The sequence below is a fragment of the Struthio camelus genome, chromosome 3 (assembly GCF_040807025.1).
Source record: "Struthio camelus isolate bStrCam1 chromosome 3, bStrCam1.hap1, whole genome shotgun sequence".
In the NCBI taxonomy this organism is placed as follows: Eukaryota; Metazoa; Chordata; class Aves; order Struthioniformes; family Struthionidae; genus Struthio; species Struthio camelus.
The window spans coordinates 59,707,079-59,724,151 of NC_090944.1; the positions used below are offsets into that span (position 1 = coordinate 59,707,079).

Consider the following 17,073-nt stretch of genomic DNA (forward strand, 5'->3'; position numbering starts at 1 on the left):
TGTTTCAAGCCTTTCAAGTTTTATTTATTGTTGCTAATTGCCCTAACAATGGATTTGTGAATGAATGGTAAAAAGTAAAATAGCTTCATGTAGAGGGCATTGAGAACCTGTGATTATCTAAATAAGTCTCTCCCCACAAAGTTGCTTACCAGTTTATCCCTCCGAAAGTACAGTGGTGCAAAGGGGGGAATTTAGTGTTAAGAAATTACTTTCAGGTACAACTTGATGCAAACTAGAGTCTAGAACAAGGGATCGGTTTGGCAACACAAGTTTTTCAACTCTAGCTCATTGGTCCAAATTTAACCCATTCTAGCACAGGTACAAATTCTAAAAGGTATCCTCTGGCAATGTGAAGAGAGTAGATTCTTTCCCCTTTTCTGAAAAAAATATATATACACTTATGTAACTGTGGAATGATTCTTTCTTATCTGGAATGGTTCGGCAGGTGCTGGAGAGCAACGTTGGAAATAGAGAAAGGGAGTGGTCAGGGGAACATCAACTTCTCTGCTTTTGTGCATATCAGGATTAAACATTTAAAAGGAAGATATACGAAGTTTCACCATTTTATGTCAATAATGTGTCTGAACAGTACAGTAAAGACTAATAATGCAACATTCTGAGCATAAAAATCAGCTGTAGCTGGGCCAAAATCTGTACTGCAAGAGTGCCATGAAGCCTCAAGGGAAAAAAACCTAGCCCCTGGGGACCCCCTCCTGACATCACCCTTGTCTGCCTCCTGTCCTTAGCAGGCTGGCAGAAAGTGCAGCGACTGACTGTGCTGCAGAAAGCAGGAGGCACCTGCTGAGGGTGGGTCAGCAACGGGGTATCCCTTTCCCCCGGGAGGAATAGCAGTGGGATTTGTCTGGAGCTGGAGTCCTCCTAAAGGCCTAGAGCATCTCTCCTATGTGGAAAGGTTGAGAGAGTTGGGCCCATTCAGCCTGCAGAAGAGAAGACTGAGAGGGGATCTGATCAATGTGTCCAAGTATCTGAAGGGGGGGTGTTGAGGCTGGGGGCCAGACTCTTCTCCGTGGTGCCCAGCGACAGGACGAGAGGGAACAGGCACAAACTGCAACACAGGCAGTTCCATCTGAACATGAGGAAAAACTTCTTTCCTGTGAGGGTGACTGAGCCCTGAAACAGGTTGCCCAGAGAGGTGGTGGAGTCTCCTTCTCTGGAGATATTCAAAACCCACCTGGACGCAATCCTGGGCAACGTGCTCTAGATGATCCTGCTTGGGGGGGGGGGGGGGTTGGATCTCTAAAGGTCCCTTCCAACCTCAACTGTTCTGTGATTCTGTGAAATGTGGCAGAGTGCTGGGGTCTCCCAGGGATTGTCCCTGGGCACAGTCAGGCACTCCAAAATTGCAGAAATCCAGAGGCACCTCAGCACTGCAGAGGTTCTGTGGGTCCCTCACTGTTGTAGAGATGCCATGCAAGGATGGGGAGCACACGTGGCTAAGCTCTCTCTCGGCGCTTGCTGCCTGCCCTTTCTTCCACACACTCCATCTGCTTTGCTTTTCGCCTGTCATCTCCATGGCTACTTTTTGCTCTTCCCTCCCTATCGGCTCCCCCAGCATGTCTCTGTGGCCTCAGTGCTCTCCTGCCCAAGCACTGGCTAGTGGCAGCACCTGGCCAAACCTCATCAGGGCTGTGAGTAGGCAGAATAGCCTTGTCCTTCCACGAGCATCCAGAAGGCCATCTGTAGCCGCTCACGCTGCGTAAACTCTGTCCGGGAGGCATTTGCAAACGCGAAACTGCCTTAACGTGGAGCAAAAGTGGAGAGGTTGGCCCCCCTCATCTCCTGCCAGCTTCGCCTGCTCGACAATCTGCCATACTCATAAAACCAAAATCCCAAGGGGAAGGATTTCACTGGTGTTTTGCAATATCCTTCCTCTGTCTGTTTTTGCCAACACTGTCTCAGTCTGTTGGCTATGATCGAGTATAACATCTGATCAAGGACACCCTGGTCCCATCCTTCCCTGCTCCTCAGATGAGTGGGAACAAGGGTAGACAAAAACAGTTTTGGAAATACTTGTTTACATTACTTTGTAGTTTCTTGAGATTCTGAAATTAAGTATGGCAACGCATGGACTTAAAATAACCTGAGAAAAGCAGTTATTAAGGGACACTCAATATATGCAACGAGGGCTGAAAAATGCCATACGTAACTCTGTCAAGAATAATAGAGTTATATCTGCTAAAGTTTTGGTTTGGTTTGCTAAGGCTTTGGTTTGTTTCTTTCATTTGGAAGTCAAATTTTGTGTCCATTGAGGATGTCTGGCTCACAGCTCTTGAACAGCCTAACTCCTGAAGCCTCTTCTTGCAGTAGGCACCACAGGAATGGGTCTTTGCAATTTTTTTTCCTACAAAAAAAATTCTGGCAGTTGCTGAGGAGTGGTTTTCTAGCACTTCACCCTACCACATCTCCAGACAAGCTAATGCAGTAAATATATGATATTGCTTCAGAGCAGTTTGCACTTCGTGCTGTACATATTTATAAAGGTAAATCTTCCTCTAAACATGTGTGCTACAAATAGACCATGACTGCAGAGGTATCCCAGTCTTGCCATACAAAGCATACCCAGTGTGACAGTAATTCAGAAATCAACAGTGATGTCCCGAAGAAGTTCAGTTTCACGTTATACAGGTAGCTCGGGGTCGGCTACAATATAAGCAGTGAGAGCTCAGGACTGTAAGCAATACAGAAGATATGTAATGGAGCAAGCCATTGGCATGAAAAGAGCTCCCATTCTTTATTCGGTGTCCAGAAATGGCCCGTGACATCAGGAAGGCCTGGATCAGAGATCTGTGGAGTGCTACTTTTTCCTGCTGATTGCAGGAGACTGCAATTAATACTGCTGAATGTCAATAAGGACTGTTACAGGAAAAGAGGCCGACTGATATGATAAGGTGTGTATTTTTGTGTCATAGTTTAATCCATTTATAATCGCCTTGGGTGGGGGGTGAGGTGGACAGGAGCAAAGGCTGGGTTAAAAGATAGCCTTGACATTAAAGGAGCCTACTTGATATCACTTTCCTTCAGCTTAAATAAGAAAGTGGGTTAAATTAGTTCTCCTAAAGCACTGACTGCATGAGTTATGTTCACAGGCAGGAAAAGTGCAAATTTCCATCACAATTGTGCCCATGCAACCTTTTAGGTTTGGGTGATTTATTTTATGACCTGCTCCCCTAAGCCCCCAGAGTCATGCTTGAGGCCTTACCCAAATAACACCATCACTTGTATCAACTCGTGTGATTATTCTGTGTTATTTCTAGCACAGGGACAAGAATGCCAAGCTTGCTCTCATTCTGGCTGATTTTTATTAACCTTTTTTAAGCCTAGGAAAGGCGACTGAACTAACCTGGGCATCATCTCTGTGTTTCAACGACCTGAGGTGGTTTTCATCCAGTCCCTTGCCGTTCCCTCAGAGCACAGAAGGGTTGTGATTACGTCCCGCTTTCAAGGCGAACCATTCTTACGAACAGCTACAACTTTTTGGGTGACAGAGTGAAAGAGCCAAATTGCACTTTTGAAAGACCGAAAGCCATTTGAACCGGTGCCACTAAAACCCCTTGGGCTGGGACCTTTCCTCATTTCTGGACATGCACAAATTTGGTCCTCAGGCGAGTGTAGCCCGCCCTTCAGGCCCTCATCAGCTGCCCCTCCACGATGGTGAATAAATACCCAACGCAGCAAAGTGTCCTCTGCTTGCGTCCCTGACCCGTTCTGGCTGTGTGTCCTCATGCAAACTCCTCTGCATGGAAACCCACCTGGGGAGCTCTTCCCCAAGCTACGAGCTCCTCTCTGCAAGCCCAGTTACCCCATGCATGTCAGGGCTGGAGATTAATCTATTACTACTTGCTAGCTTTATTTCATGCGGTTCATAAAACACCTGAAGTGCCAGTACTCACCGAAACAATAATTTGGTTTTCTATAGCTTTGTGCCCTGTTAGATTTGGTGGGGGGGAGTGGGAAAGAAGCTCTAACTGCAGCTTTTCTAGTGAGCAGAACACGGTGATCTTCTGTAGGTGCTTCTTCTTCTCTCCTCACACAGATTCCCTGCTATCGTAAACATTTCATCGAATGAGTGTACGAGAAAGATCTCTCCTCTTTACCAGGACAGGGTAATGTTTTTGTGAAAACTCACGGGAACGGAGCGATCACAGAGATTCTAATTTTCCTGCTGTGTTTGAGTGAAATCAGCCAATGGTTTCAAGAGCTTCTGTATATTAGTACAGGTAGCATCTGACCTTCTAAGACCTGCTTCCGTAGAAAACTAGGCTAAAAAAGCCTCAGGTGACGTGGGTGCTTTTGCAGAAGATGGAATTTCTTCACTTGTCTCCTGTTCCCTGGAGCTCTTCAGATGTGGCCTGGCCTTTCCATGGCCTTTACCGAGCACTTCTCTGGCTCTCCCAGAAGCCTTATTTGACGCCCTTAAATATGTTCACTATCTTGTGTTTTCCATCAAGAGATTATGGTAGCATTAGCGTGTGGCAAAATATAGATGAATAGCATACAAAGGACATACCTGGAAGAAAGGTAAAAGGAATAATATATGAGCTTTGGCCTTTTTTTGTGAACTTTAAAACCTTCCATTAGAGGATGGTGACCTCTGCCTAAAATTTTGCTGTGACTGGGTGGCTCCCTTTTGAGAGCAGCTGTGTTAGGATTCACCCCGCCCCGCTCTGATGTATTTGGATCTACGTTTAAATCTAGGCATTCTGGTGGTGCTTCGTCATGTCAGATTTGTCTCTGGAAGCAATCTGTCTTCCACACTTTAGGCAGCTCTACTGCCTCAGACTGCAGAGTTGGTAGTTAGGTAATTTTTACAATACTGTAATATATTTGTGGTGGAGGGAGAGGAATTTTCTTTCTTGCTTTTTGTCTTGGCTCACAGCGTTATTAGTGTTGTCAATGGTCATAAAAGTATTCCACCCTTTACTAGTATCAGTTGACTTTGGACTTGACAGTCAGTGCTATGCTTTACACTTTAGCATTTCACAAAGACTTTAAATGTTGGCAGCAAGAGCTGGGTATGGACTAATCTCTGCACCAAGTTACAGCTGCAGTGTTGCTTCACTTAACTTTTCCATGTATTGACTTCAGGATCAGAGTCTCTTTGTGACTCCACACTATGTAAATGTGAGAGTTCATTTTTAACTCGCTACTTGTTGTAACTGAGTTTGAAAAATGAGTTCCTGGGAAAGCGGGTCTATTTTAGGTCTTCTCAAAGGAACTTTTCTTTCCAGACAAGTAGAATACTGGGCTAAGATTAAACTGTGATTGAATCCTTCAACTTGTAGTTGGCATGAGGCTGTGGTGACACAGGGTAGAGACCATCTCCTTCAAAGAATAAACAAAAGGTTCTTCCAGAAAGGCCTGAAATCTCTCTAGCTTGAAAGCTCCTTAATGAATGTAGTTTATGGCACATGTTTGAGGGTGAAAAATGGCAAGCTGGTATATCCCATACATTTTTATCTATCTGCTCTACATGCATGTCTCTTTCTATGATCCTTCACCCACAATTATATTTTAATATTACAGCTAAAGACATATTAAATTATTGTGGTGCCTGTAAGAAGGTACAGGCTCCTCTGAAGCATTTTGAAACACTGTGAAGTGTTTCACAACGTATCGAAAGGTCATTTGCATTGAGAATCAATATGTTAATTATTGTGTCAGCACGGATTGTTTGGGTTTGTTTCGTGGCTTCTCATCCTGAGGTATACATCTATGTATGGTCTCTGTTCATCTGTGCCACATAATATGTGCCTTGGCTGTGTGATATTCATATAACTTGTTGAAAGAAATGCAAACTGAAGATGGAGAAGACTGGTACAGTTTGTGCTGTCTTATCCAGTCTAGCTTCATTCTGTCATGGAAGATCAATTAAATTAGATGAAGAAATTAGAGAGCTTTTGTCCAGACAGTGAGTTAAATAAATATTGATTAAAACAAAATGATTGTTAAACAGATGAGTCAAAATATCTACCATACCAGTCTGTATGGTTTATATAATGTCAAGTGTTGTTGGAATACAAGTGTCAAATATCGGCCCAAAGATGTTCTCCTTCTTCATTTTATTTATTTCTAACATGGTTGTGTCTTGAGTCATGGACCAGAAATAGCTGTGCCAGGCACTGTACTACCTCAGAATAAAAAGATGACCTTTGCCTCTTGGCTTCTTCTACGGACTGACAGCTCTTTGGGACACCAGGGTGATGCACATAGGAGGAGCATGAGAAATAAGGCTATGGTATGTCTTTTAAAGTCGTGGCTTCCAGCATGAAACCACATAAGCACGGGATGCAATCTGTGACTGCAGAATAGCTGGCTGTGGAGTTTCTGCCGTATAATATTCTGTGATGTGGCAAGGCTAAAAGCCGTCCAGAGGGAATCCTGCCAAGATGGTCCTGGGAGCTCGGAGAAAGCAATCAGAAATGCCGGCTGTCTCTGCTAGGCACATTAGTCCTTAATTGCTCCTCGGTAACTAATAACTAAGGTGCACAGGAAGAATTATAATGCAAGCCTGGATTATACTTCTAGCCTTTTTCAAGGGCTAGCTGTAGGGGATATGTATACGTGCGAGGCATGGGGTAGGCCGATGAAGCGGAAAGGTGCTGTGGGTTGGGATAAGTGGATAAATGAAGAGAACATGGCCCTTTCTTCATCCTTACTGTCTCAAGGTATATAAAAACACCGCACAGGCAAACGGGACAGGTACACACCTGAGAGCTCCTCACTTTCCAGGTATTCACAGGGTACAAATGAGAGTGGCTGGACCTCCTGCAGTTGCCCAAATCATCACTGCAGACTTGCTGGCCAGATAAATTTGCGCTCTTTACAACACTCAGTAGCCCCTGTTAACCCAATAATGCACAGCCCAGTCTGACACCCACTGGGGTGTCAAAGACACTGAGCAAACCCTGTTACTGATCCTGACAGCACCAAATGGCTCTTAAACAATCCTCTATAGGTTTTCGCTGGGACACACGTTTACTGGGGGTCAGCATCACTGCGGGCCGCAGGCTGGCTGCTGGGGGGTCCGTGTGGGGCCAGCTGCTCACGCGTGCCGGGTTTGCTTCTTCTCACTAGCATGAGGCTTAGTAGGTCTTTTTTCTCTTTACTGTGGAGGTAAAAAGCAAAAGTTAGGAAATGTCTGTGATCCCTTTCTATTTACATACAATAATTTCCAGATAAAATTTTTGTAGGCTGCTGTGATCAAGAGCTAGGAAAAAAAAAAAAAAAACCTTGTAAATGGTGCTGCTCCTAGTTCCCTTCAAGTGTCCACACCCACGGCAACCATCAAAGTCTCTCCTCCCTTTTCTTTTTCCAGGTACCTCTAACTTTGCTTTATCAAGGTCACCAAGGAGGTTGATGATGAACCTTTCCATTCAAACGAGCACATCTTTGGGTGGCTTTTCTGCTTCCCTTTCCCCCTTTGGGCTTAAGTTTTCTTCCCCAGCTGTCATCTGCACTACTGATTTTTTTTTTCCTTCCCACCCTCCCCACCTCCGTACCACACGGTGCCCGTTTTACACTTTCTAAATTTTAGTTACGGTTGCTTTGCAAATTTTGTCCCAGTAGGACAGTGCCCGGCCTTTTTCCCATCCCGTTGCCCTGCCTCCTGCTCCGACGTGGATCGGTGGCCTCCTCTCTGGCTGTCTCCTGGCCTGGCTGTGACGCACAACTGCTGGTCTCACCTGTGCAGGGGCCGAGTCAGGCGCCCCGGTGTGACACATGTGACACACACACATGTGCCGGGTGACACCAGCCTAGAGGTGGCTGACCTGCTGCTTGCTCATCCCTCTCTCTCTTTGTTTTTTTTTTTTTTTTTCTTTTTCCTTCTGGTTTGGTTTGGTTCATTTTCGTTTTACAGCCAGATTTCTGAGCCACACCTGTTAGGCTTATGTTCTAACACCTTGTCTAATACTTCTATTTTACATGGCAGCTTTTTTGTTTTCAAGGTGCTGACTCATTTCAGCACCACAGCTGATTTTCCTGTGGTTTCTTTCTCGAGCTGTGATTTATCTGGCTCGGAAAGAGTACCTGATTGAGCTGCAGATATCCTTCTCAAGTTCTGCTAAAAATTTAGGAGGATGCTCTGGGTCATTTGACGGCAGTAATTAACGCCCGCGCCTCCAAGGCAGCTCTGCGGGCAGGACCCCGGCAGCAGTGGCTCCCTCAGGTGAGCCAGGGTCACGGTGCAGAAACGCCTTTAGGCCCCACTCGTGTCAATAGGTCTGCTTGGCTAGGCCAAGTTTAGTCATGCGTTTTAAGTTTCTTCCCGAATCAGGGTTTTAACTCTTCTGCCACTTTACTGGAACAAAGAGGTCAGGCTATTTATACGGTGGACGTCCCTGCATGCGTGCAGCTAGCAAGGCCTTCAGTGCTCCATTTCCTGGTACTCGTTTTCCCTCTGGGTCTTAAGTCTCAGCTATTCTCTGCTAATGCAATAACAGTAATTATCCTATCAGTGGCCGTCGCGGCACCCTCCATTAATGCAGCCCTTAGGTAGCGTACAGCCCAGGCTGGGAGCCAAGTAGAGCCCATGTAATTTCTAGGTGGTCAGAGAAGGCCCCCAGCCCATGCTGTGTGCCCAGGCCCTGCTTTGTCAAGCGAGGTACTTGCCACCCAGGCGCTGCTGCAATGGGCACGCTAGAAAGGCAGGAAGACAATATAGTGTACACGCAAGCTCTGGCCACCTTTGTTTTATTCTCTGTTGTTTCCTCCAGGTGTGCAGTCAAACAAAATTATCCTAACTTGATACAAGCAGAGGACAATACTGACATATCTTGCACTGTGGATCTTGGTAGATCCACAGTATTTCACAATGTGACTGCTGTTTCACATCCAGCCGTTGAATGTAAAACAAGACACGTGGGTCTGACTGTATGCCGCATGGTTACTCTGCTAAGGCCAGGATTCAGCAAAACAACAACCTCTTACATGTTTCATTTGTTCACTCCCCCATTATGATAGGGGCTGCTGTACTGTGCCTGGACCAACTTCACAGCTCATTCAGTCTTCAGTCATTTCCAGAGTCACCACCGAAGGGTCCTGCACTTGGGAGCACATCACACTGAAATCGTGACATGGTCGTCTGACATGTGGCTTGATCTCACGACTGCAGAAAAGGGGCTGACTGAGGAAAAACCCGCCAGCCCAAAGTAATAGGAAGCCCTCTGCCAGGGCACGGGGACCTGCTCTGAAAAGGCAGGGACGTTTCGCTCCTGCCTGTCCTCCTGGCTGCTGAATCCAGGTGTTCTCACCAAGGACTACCCACTAGGTTGTCCAAGAGCAGGTGGTGGGAACCTCTTCACTCTTTTGCACAGTCCAACTTTCTCTTCTCCCTCACCTCACTCTGGGAAGTGTTAAGCCAGTGACTGATCTGTACATGCAAGATTTTGCGTGCTCACTGTCTCCACAAAGCCGTACCGCACTGCAACAGGATGGGGATGAACTGTCAAGTAGTTCATGATCTGAATTGTCCATGGCCAGCCTAAAAGCCCATTTTCCCATTTCAGACACCAAAGAATTTCTGTTGTTTTAAAAATTATTTTCAAAAGTGTAATCAAAAGGAAAAAAGCTATAAAATCTATAAATTCTCCTCAGCAACAGCGTTTGTGGTGCACCTGCTCTGGAGAGGAGAAATTACATTTCTTTAGCTGCTAAGGTGATTTGTAGAGCAGAGCTACCTGATGAGGTTAGCTCAAATGAAGAGCAGATCTTGAGGGAATCACTCCTGACACTGATCCCAGCTCCGTTCAGGCCAGGCTGCAGAATCCTCTATTCAGAGGGTGCAGTGTGCACACATCTGCACTTGCAAGATTGCTGAAGGAAAGTCTTTCCTGACATCATTTGGACTTAGCTTTCGTCTGTCCTCCAGAAACTGGTAAAAACATTTTCTGTTGATCGTTATAATGCAATAAGCTGATACCAACTCAGTGTTCCAGCTGATCCATGCTTCCCAGCATAAAAGTTTCTGGCAATACTTTGCTGAGAAACTTTTGCACTTCTGATGCTCACATATGGCCTTTGAAATTCAGCAAGAACAAAGTGCAGGGTCAGAAATATGCTTTATCTTTTTTTCCTTTAGCTGCTGCTCCTGTATTTGGCTGTGATAGAAACTCTTTTGGAAATTATTCATATCTTCATTTAATGCTTTGGCAATCTGGAGAAATTGCATTATTCTGTGATGCCTCAAGCTAGTAATGGTAAGGCCCAGATATTCTTGGATGTGACAACCAACAAACATCTTCATTGGTAAACTAGTACAAGACATTGTTTTGATATGCAATTAAATTACTATGGATCTAATCACAGAAGAGAGCTTTGAACTGAGTAAATCGTGCTGTTTGGAGTAAATGGTGGAATAAGCAAAAGTAGGTATGCCTCTGAGACTCGCAGTCTGCAAATGAGCAAACTGATAAAGGGGGATGATGCTCGTCAACAAAGCTAGCTCAGCTGGAGAAGGCAGAGGCTTGAGGGCAGGGGAGGCCTGGTCAAAAGTGAGGGGCTGCACCTTGCATGCTGATCCTAGACAGGTGTTTTTCCATTTAGTTCTGGTTGTTAAGAACACAAAAGAGTTTACAGATTGTGGAAAGAGGAACTGACAGCAAACAAAGCTATGATCTAGAGCTCAAGAAACGTAGGTATAAAGCGAGAATGCTCAGAAGTAAACCTGAGTTTGAACTTGCAAAACATGCCAAAGAAAATGGGAAAAGCTTCTTGAGATACACGAGAGTAAGAAAAGGAGAGCGAGGCTGCAGTAAATGAGATTATAGATAATCTAGGTATGGCCTAAAATCAAAGGAGTATTTTACCTGTGTTCTCATTTAAGGAAGACAAATCCTAGGGGCAAGAAGAGGCTAGTTAACGGGAACAAGGATATGGAAATGGAGTCGCTACCCCTGTCAGGGAAGCAAAGCTCAAAGAGCAGACTGCGTTTCCGTTGGGGAGGCAGGCAATGCCTGTCCAGGAATTCTGGAAAGATCAGCATGTGAAAAGGCAGATCTAATAGCGATCATTTTTATAAACCTATCAAGTCAGTGAAGGACCATGTTATTGCAGAATACCTATTATGATGTGTTTGATTGTGCAGGCTTAAAAAATAATTCAGCCAACTGTAGTCCTTGTAAATCTGACCTCAAGGGTATGCAAGGCTTTGGAACATGCCTTGAAGGTTAATTAAAAATGCAAAGGCACATCAAAAATAGGATAAAATGCAACTAAAGATACATCATGCCAGACTAACCTGATGGTTCTCTTTGATGAAACAATTATTTTTCCAGACAGGTGATACCTGCCAGATTTCCTTTATCTTGAATACTTTAATGTATTTGCTATGATGTCACATGCGAAACAGCTGATGCTGCTGGAGACAAAATAGACTAGCAGAGAACTGTGTTGCTGGTAAGGAACTGACTGAAGAAGAGAAGACGACAAGCGCCAAGGGTGGAAATCAGGCTAGGAGGAGTTACCTGATAGAGTCCCTCAAATAGGAGGTTTAGGATCAATTTTCTTTTAAAGTTTTCATTAATGGCATGCTACCAGCACATGTGAGAACTGTTCTGGGGAAACCTGCTAGTTGTGACGTGTTGCCGGTGCGGAGGTGTTTTGGAGGCCGATCAGGACCAATGGGGTACCTCAGGAACAGTTGTAAGAGAAGGAGGAGGACATTCGAGCTAATGATGAAAACTTGAAAACTGGTGACAGAGGAGGCTTTTGCTATTAACAGGGAGTGAATCAGTTGGGAAAAAAGCTGACAAGAAAGAAAAATCAGCATTTGACAATCACAGAAGAGCTGCGTACTGCCAACTTGATCCTTATGTTGTATCTATTTCCAGTTGAGATGAGGAAATATTAGTGCCAACATACAAGGCTCAGACATTCTCTCTTCCCTTCCCAGCCCTTGTTTGGGAAAGATGCATTTATAGCCGAACAGCTGCAGAGAAGCCCCGCAAGGAAGACAAGAATGGGAGGGCCTGTCTTGCAGGAGGACCCTGGAAGACCCTGGCTTGTCTACCCTAATGAAACAAAGGCGAGGGTGATATGATTCCTGTCCATAAATATACAGGAAGGTATGCAGTAGGGAAGGAAAAGACCTATTTAAACTAGCACAGCTGCAGATTTGTCTAAAGTGAACATCAGCAGAACCTTTTTGAGTTGTCAGAGCAATCGGATGTTGGAGGGCATTCCAGGGGCAGTTTTTTAAGGGGCTTAATAACCACTCGGAGCACGCGCATATGATAGTGGGAGATGAGATTAAGGAGACATGTACCCTCTTGCAGCCGTGTGCTCACACACCAAAACTCTCCCTGCAGGGCAAGTCCACCTTGCTACTAGCACACTAAAATTTATTTTGTTTTCTTTGGATTAGGGGCAAAAGCAACCCTGAGGCAAGTGGTGGAGGTGGGGGTAGAGCAGAGGAGAGACGGAAAAGGCAGACTGGACACAGTTCAATAGCGTCTCTCCGTACTCTGGTACGAAATGAGGCGTCAGTGCAATATTTTGCCCTCCATGCAGGGTGTTACCACCACCACCGAATGCTGTAGTTAAGCTCAAGCTGCACTGCAGTGCTGGAAGCCCAACTCCAACGATGACGCATGATAAGGAGTGGTTTTGCAGCTGCCTGCCGTTAAATTTGTTTTAATATTTTTCCTTAAAGCTTGGAAAAGCAACTTAAAAAAAGGAATGAAAACATCTACCTGTCTGTGCGATTCATAGCCTGAGCCGCAGCCTACATATTGCTCTGCCTAGCAATTAGCAGTAGAGAAGTTTTTTCTGCATGTGTGGTGGAAAAGTGAGTTTGCAGGAGGCCCTCAGATTATGCCTAAACAGGCAGGTATGAACAGAGCCAGACCCTTTGGCCATGCTTCAAGCTAGTCAGGCATGAAGCAACCTTGGTCTGGAAGCCGTGTTTGCCGGAGACTGTCTGCAAGGGGTCGGTGCTGGGGGCTATTACATAAGACCCAGCAAGTTGCTAACAAACGGCTTCCAACCACGGGTTCGCCGCCCAAATATTCAGCTCGGCAAGTGGAGCAAAGGTGCTTCGGGCTGTGTGAACAGGGCTGTGGAGCCATCACTTTTACAGAGGGCTCACGTGGTTGTTTTCAGAATTTCTTTAGCTTCACTAGGAAGTAGCATTGTCTCCGTTGCTGGTGGCTTTCTAAACAGAGGGCAGAGAGAGGAAGCAGGAGCATGAGAGGAGAACAGATGAGAAAGAGAAGAGCTGGCTGCCCATACGAAAACACATGAATGAAAAGCGAAGGCTCTTAAAGATTGTGTGAGACCCACATACACTTGTGAGTTTGCAAAAGCAGGCGGGAGCGTTCCTGCTCCTCTCGCGAGAGAAACCTGGAGCAGAGCGGGGCTCTCCCAACAGGCAGCCCAGACAGCAAGGTGATAAGCACATTGGTTTGGAGGAGCCATTCAAATACAATTAGTAAATCGATTATTCATATTCCATTCTGTTCGCTGTGGGAAGATACTCCTTTTAGGGTTAGAGTTATGGGCCAGACAGATTGTCAGAGTGAATCTAATTAGCAAGAGAAACCCAAATGGAACAATGGCTAGTAACTGGTGTTAACAATTGCAAGGGTATTATACCAGCTCCAATGAAATCTTGGGCTGCGAGGCAGCGCTGAAAGGCAAACGAACATTGGCAGTTGTGTGCTAGGAATATATGTGTCCTAGCTTCACTGCTGTTGTTAGGTGTGGCTAAGCTAAGCTCCCAGCCAGAAAAGAGCAGCTATTTGCCAAGCGCTTCCCAGTGGCCAGTGGAACAAAACGCTGCCAGAAATGACTGATCTGGAGAGTTTGGGTAGGAGAGGTGGTCAGTGTGGACAAGGAGCTTCCGTACAAAGTGCTGTGCAGCATAAAGCCCCGGACAAGCACAGCAGCCTTGGAACTGCCATATGAGCTAAAAGCTCTCCCCTGCTTTGCTTTCCCCAAAGCAAACCTCAGCTGCGTCCAGGGCTGTTGGAAAAAACAGGATCCATCTTACTTGCACAGTCTACGGATGGTGCCTCTGTGCAGGTGCAGGGCTTCAAGCCTGGGAGTGGAACCGTGCCGGGCTGCACAGCTGCTTGGGGCTGCTCTCCGCATGTGTGCCCGGCTCCGCCAAGCACGCATGGGGTGGGCTGCTGTCCAAATATGTTGGATTAAATTTGGATTGTGAATTATGCAATACACACACGTACACACAAAATCCATTTTGTTGCTTCTGCCATGAGACCTTTCTGAGTGTAACATAACGTGTGCGTGTGAATTCGTTGGAATGATCTGCCCCAGAGCCTGCCTATGTATTTTGGTTAGCAGCCCCTAAACCAGAGCACTGATGACCAGCAATCTCAGTTTGTGAAAATTACTTTTCTCTGAGAAAGTCAGTGGAGCTGGGACAACTCAGCAGTCATGGATTTGGTCCAGCTTTGAACTTTACCTCTTACAAGGGATGGCCTTGATCCTGGAACGTGTTTGTCTCTTTTTAGCCTTTCTAATATTTTAGACTGGCCTCCAGTTCAAGACCTGTCTATTCTCCTTAGGTTTCAGGTTGCATGGGTTTGGAAGAGCTGACTTGTATTGAAACATTGTTGGAGAAGGTGGTTCAAAATGCATTGTTTTGTTTTCCAGAGGTAATGCAAGTTATCTGGGGGTTTTTTTGGTAATATTATAAAAGTAACGATGGAATGCCTGGACAGTTGAGACATTCTGTATTTATTTATTCTTCCAAACATTTGTGGGCAAGACACCTGGTACAGCCAAAAATACAGACCCTCCCTTACATAATTTACTTTGCATTTTCTGTAGCATAGAGGATGAGAGCTATAACAGTCAAGGGTGGGAAGGAAAGAAGAAGGATGAATGTCAGAATAAGAGTTGAGAATAAGAATAAGATCATGACATAAGATACATGTGCATCTGGACCATCCTGTTAAAAATATTTCACTCGTTTTTTATCAAGCCCCCCTCGTTATGCATTTACTTTTTGAAAATGTAAGTCTGAGCTCATCCGATGACTGTTTGTCTTAACCGATGACATTTCTCACTCCCAAAGAATCACTTCCCGGCATGCCAGAGGAAAGGACTACTGAAAAAAAAAAAAAGAAAAGCATGTGAAGCCTTTGCTATCGCAACAGCACATGATCCAGCCCATCCAAACCACACGGGGATTTTTCCAGGACTCTTTTCGGGCAGCCCACAAGGAACAAAGAGCGCATTCAGCCTCATAGGGTGAGCCACAGGCTGCTCATTTCAGCAGAATACAGGCTGATAGTTGTTCAGTGGGGACTCCTTCAGCAGCACCAACTGATTCAACGGGTATCTATTTCACGTGAAATTCCTCCTTCTGCTCCTGAACCGGAATTTGCCACCTGTCTATTAAATAGCACTTCATTAATATGGCAGTGTTGAAGATTAGGCCGGGTACTCAACTCTCATAGGCCCCTTTGGAAAATCCCTGCTCATACACACACACACACACACACACACACACACACACACGAAAGCAGCGCTCTGCAGCTGCCCATCGAATGCCAGGACACAATCTTGAGCAGGGCTGGTATACAAGTTTGGGCAGTTCTGGGCCCATAAGTGGGACTAGGGATGGCTAATTGCATTTTTTCAGTTTCATTTTTCCTCTAGTGGCTGTTGACTTGTCATGACAAAACTAATGTTTTAGTTAAAAAAAAAAAAGACAGTTTGTGTTAAACAGCTGTACATCTTGAATAAAAACAAACGAAACAGCTGGCAAGATCCAGGTCAGATTCTTTTGTTTGAAATAACTTTGAGGGTGTTTGGTGTCTTCTAAAATCCTCCAAAATTTCGACCTACATTTCCAATGAATTTTTTTCTTTCAAAAAAGTTGTATCAAAATTCTAAAAGAGGTAGGGAAAAGAAACCTTTCTTCAGTCTAGTCCTCCTCTTCCTGATGCAGAGGTTGAGGCAGTATGAGTCCATCGATAAGCACTTAGTTTTGCCAAGGTCATATAAGGTTAACAATTAAAAAGCTATGAAAGTACTCAGTATGTTTAATATATTTTAAGGAGTTTTGTTTGGTCATTTCTTTTACTGAAGTGGCTGGTGTAAAAGATTTTCATATATCCAAATTCATACCTAGAAATGCATTTTCCACAGCTAAGAGTGTCATCACACTTCATTTTTATCTATTAAAACTAATTATGGAATTTGACTTTTTCTATGCTTTTATTTCTACAGGAGTTTAAATGGGGATTTATTTCCCTTTGCTATTCAGATGTGTCAAGGAATTTTGAAGAGAAACAAAACTTGCTCATCGAAAACAAAATTCCTACGTTGTCAGGCAGCATTTATTTTAAACACCAAGGGTGAATTGTTTCTTTGCAAATTATTTGAATAAGAGAATGCATAAAAGCAAAATCTCCGTCTTTGGAGATATTCAAAACTCACTTGAATAAGGCCCTGAACAGCCTCAGCTAATGTAGAAGCTGGTCCCACTCTGAACAAGGGGTTGGACCATCTGACTTCCAGAGGTCCCTTCCAACCCAAATGAGTCCATAATACTAAAATTAAGTTTACTCACTTCACAAATTTTAGTATGTTCTTTTAATTCTTATTTGAACCTAGAGTTCTTCCAGGTAGAAATATTTTTTTTATCAAAACTTGAATCAGAGTTCATTTATCTCTTCATTATCATCAGTTACAATAAATAAATCTGTTACCTTCAACGAAAAAGCTAGGGTATCGTTAAAAATGATATCCCTTTAACAAGAATGAATAAAGGCTCAAGAGGAATTGTCTGATCTAGTCTCTACAGTGTAAATTAAGCTCACAGATATGGCCAATTTTCAGAAGTTCTCCTATATTAAAGCTAAAATGCTTTACTAAAGAAAGCTAAACATACTGAAAGATGCCAGTAAAGATATACATCCACCCAGAGCACAGAGCATTTTGCTAAATCACTTACAAATATTGTGTAAGAAGGTATAACAGAACCAGCAAGATAACTTCCATCATATTTTAAATGAGCTTTATTCTGTACCAGCGTCAACAGCTTATTCTGAGCTTATTCTTTAACTGCTACTAACAAAAACC

General features: G+C 44.4%; 1 long non-coding RNA gene across 6 annotated transcripts in view; it reads right to left on the reverse strand.

The window, feature by feature from the left end:
* Window positions 1-1,274: 1,274 nt before the first annotated feature.
* LOC104145429 (uncharacterized) overlaps window positions 1,275-17,073 on the reverse strand; it is a 45,099-nt gene continuing 29,300 nt past the window's right edge. Inside the window, exons 6-9 of one of the 6 annotated variants that reach the window (XR_011140163.1) lie at window positions 14,987-15,091; window positions 6,995-7,126; window positions 3,912-4,528; window positions 1,275-3,491 (exon numbers count right to left, since the gene is read on the reverse strand). This is a non-coding gene — a long non-coding RNA (uncharacterized lncRNA). Of the gene's footprint in view, window positions 3,492-3,911; window positions 4,529-6,994; window positions 7,127-14,513; window positions 15,092-17,073 lie in introns of those variants that run through there. The other 5 variants (XR_011140165.1, XR_011140164.1, XR_011140161.1 and 2 more) reach the window with 5 other exon arrangements.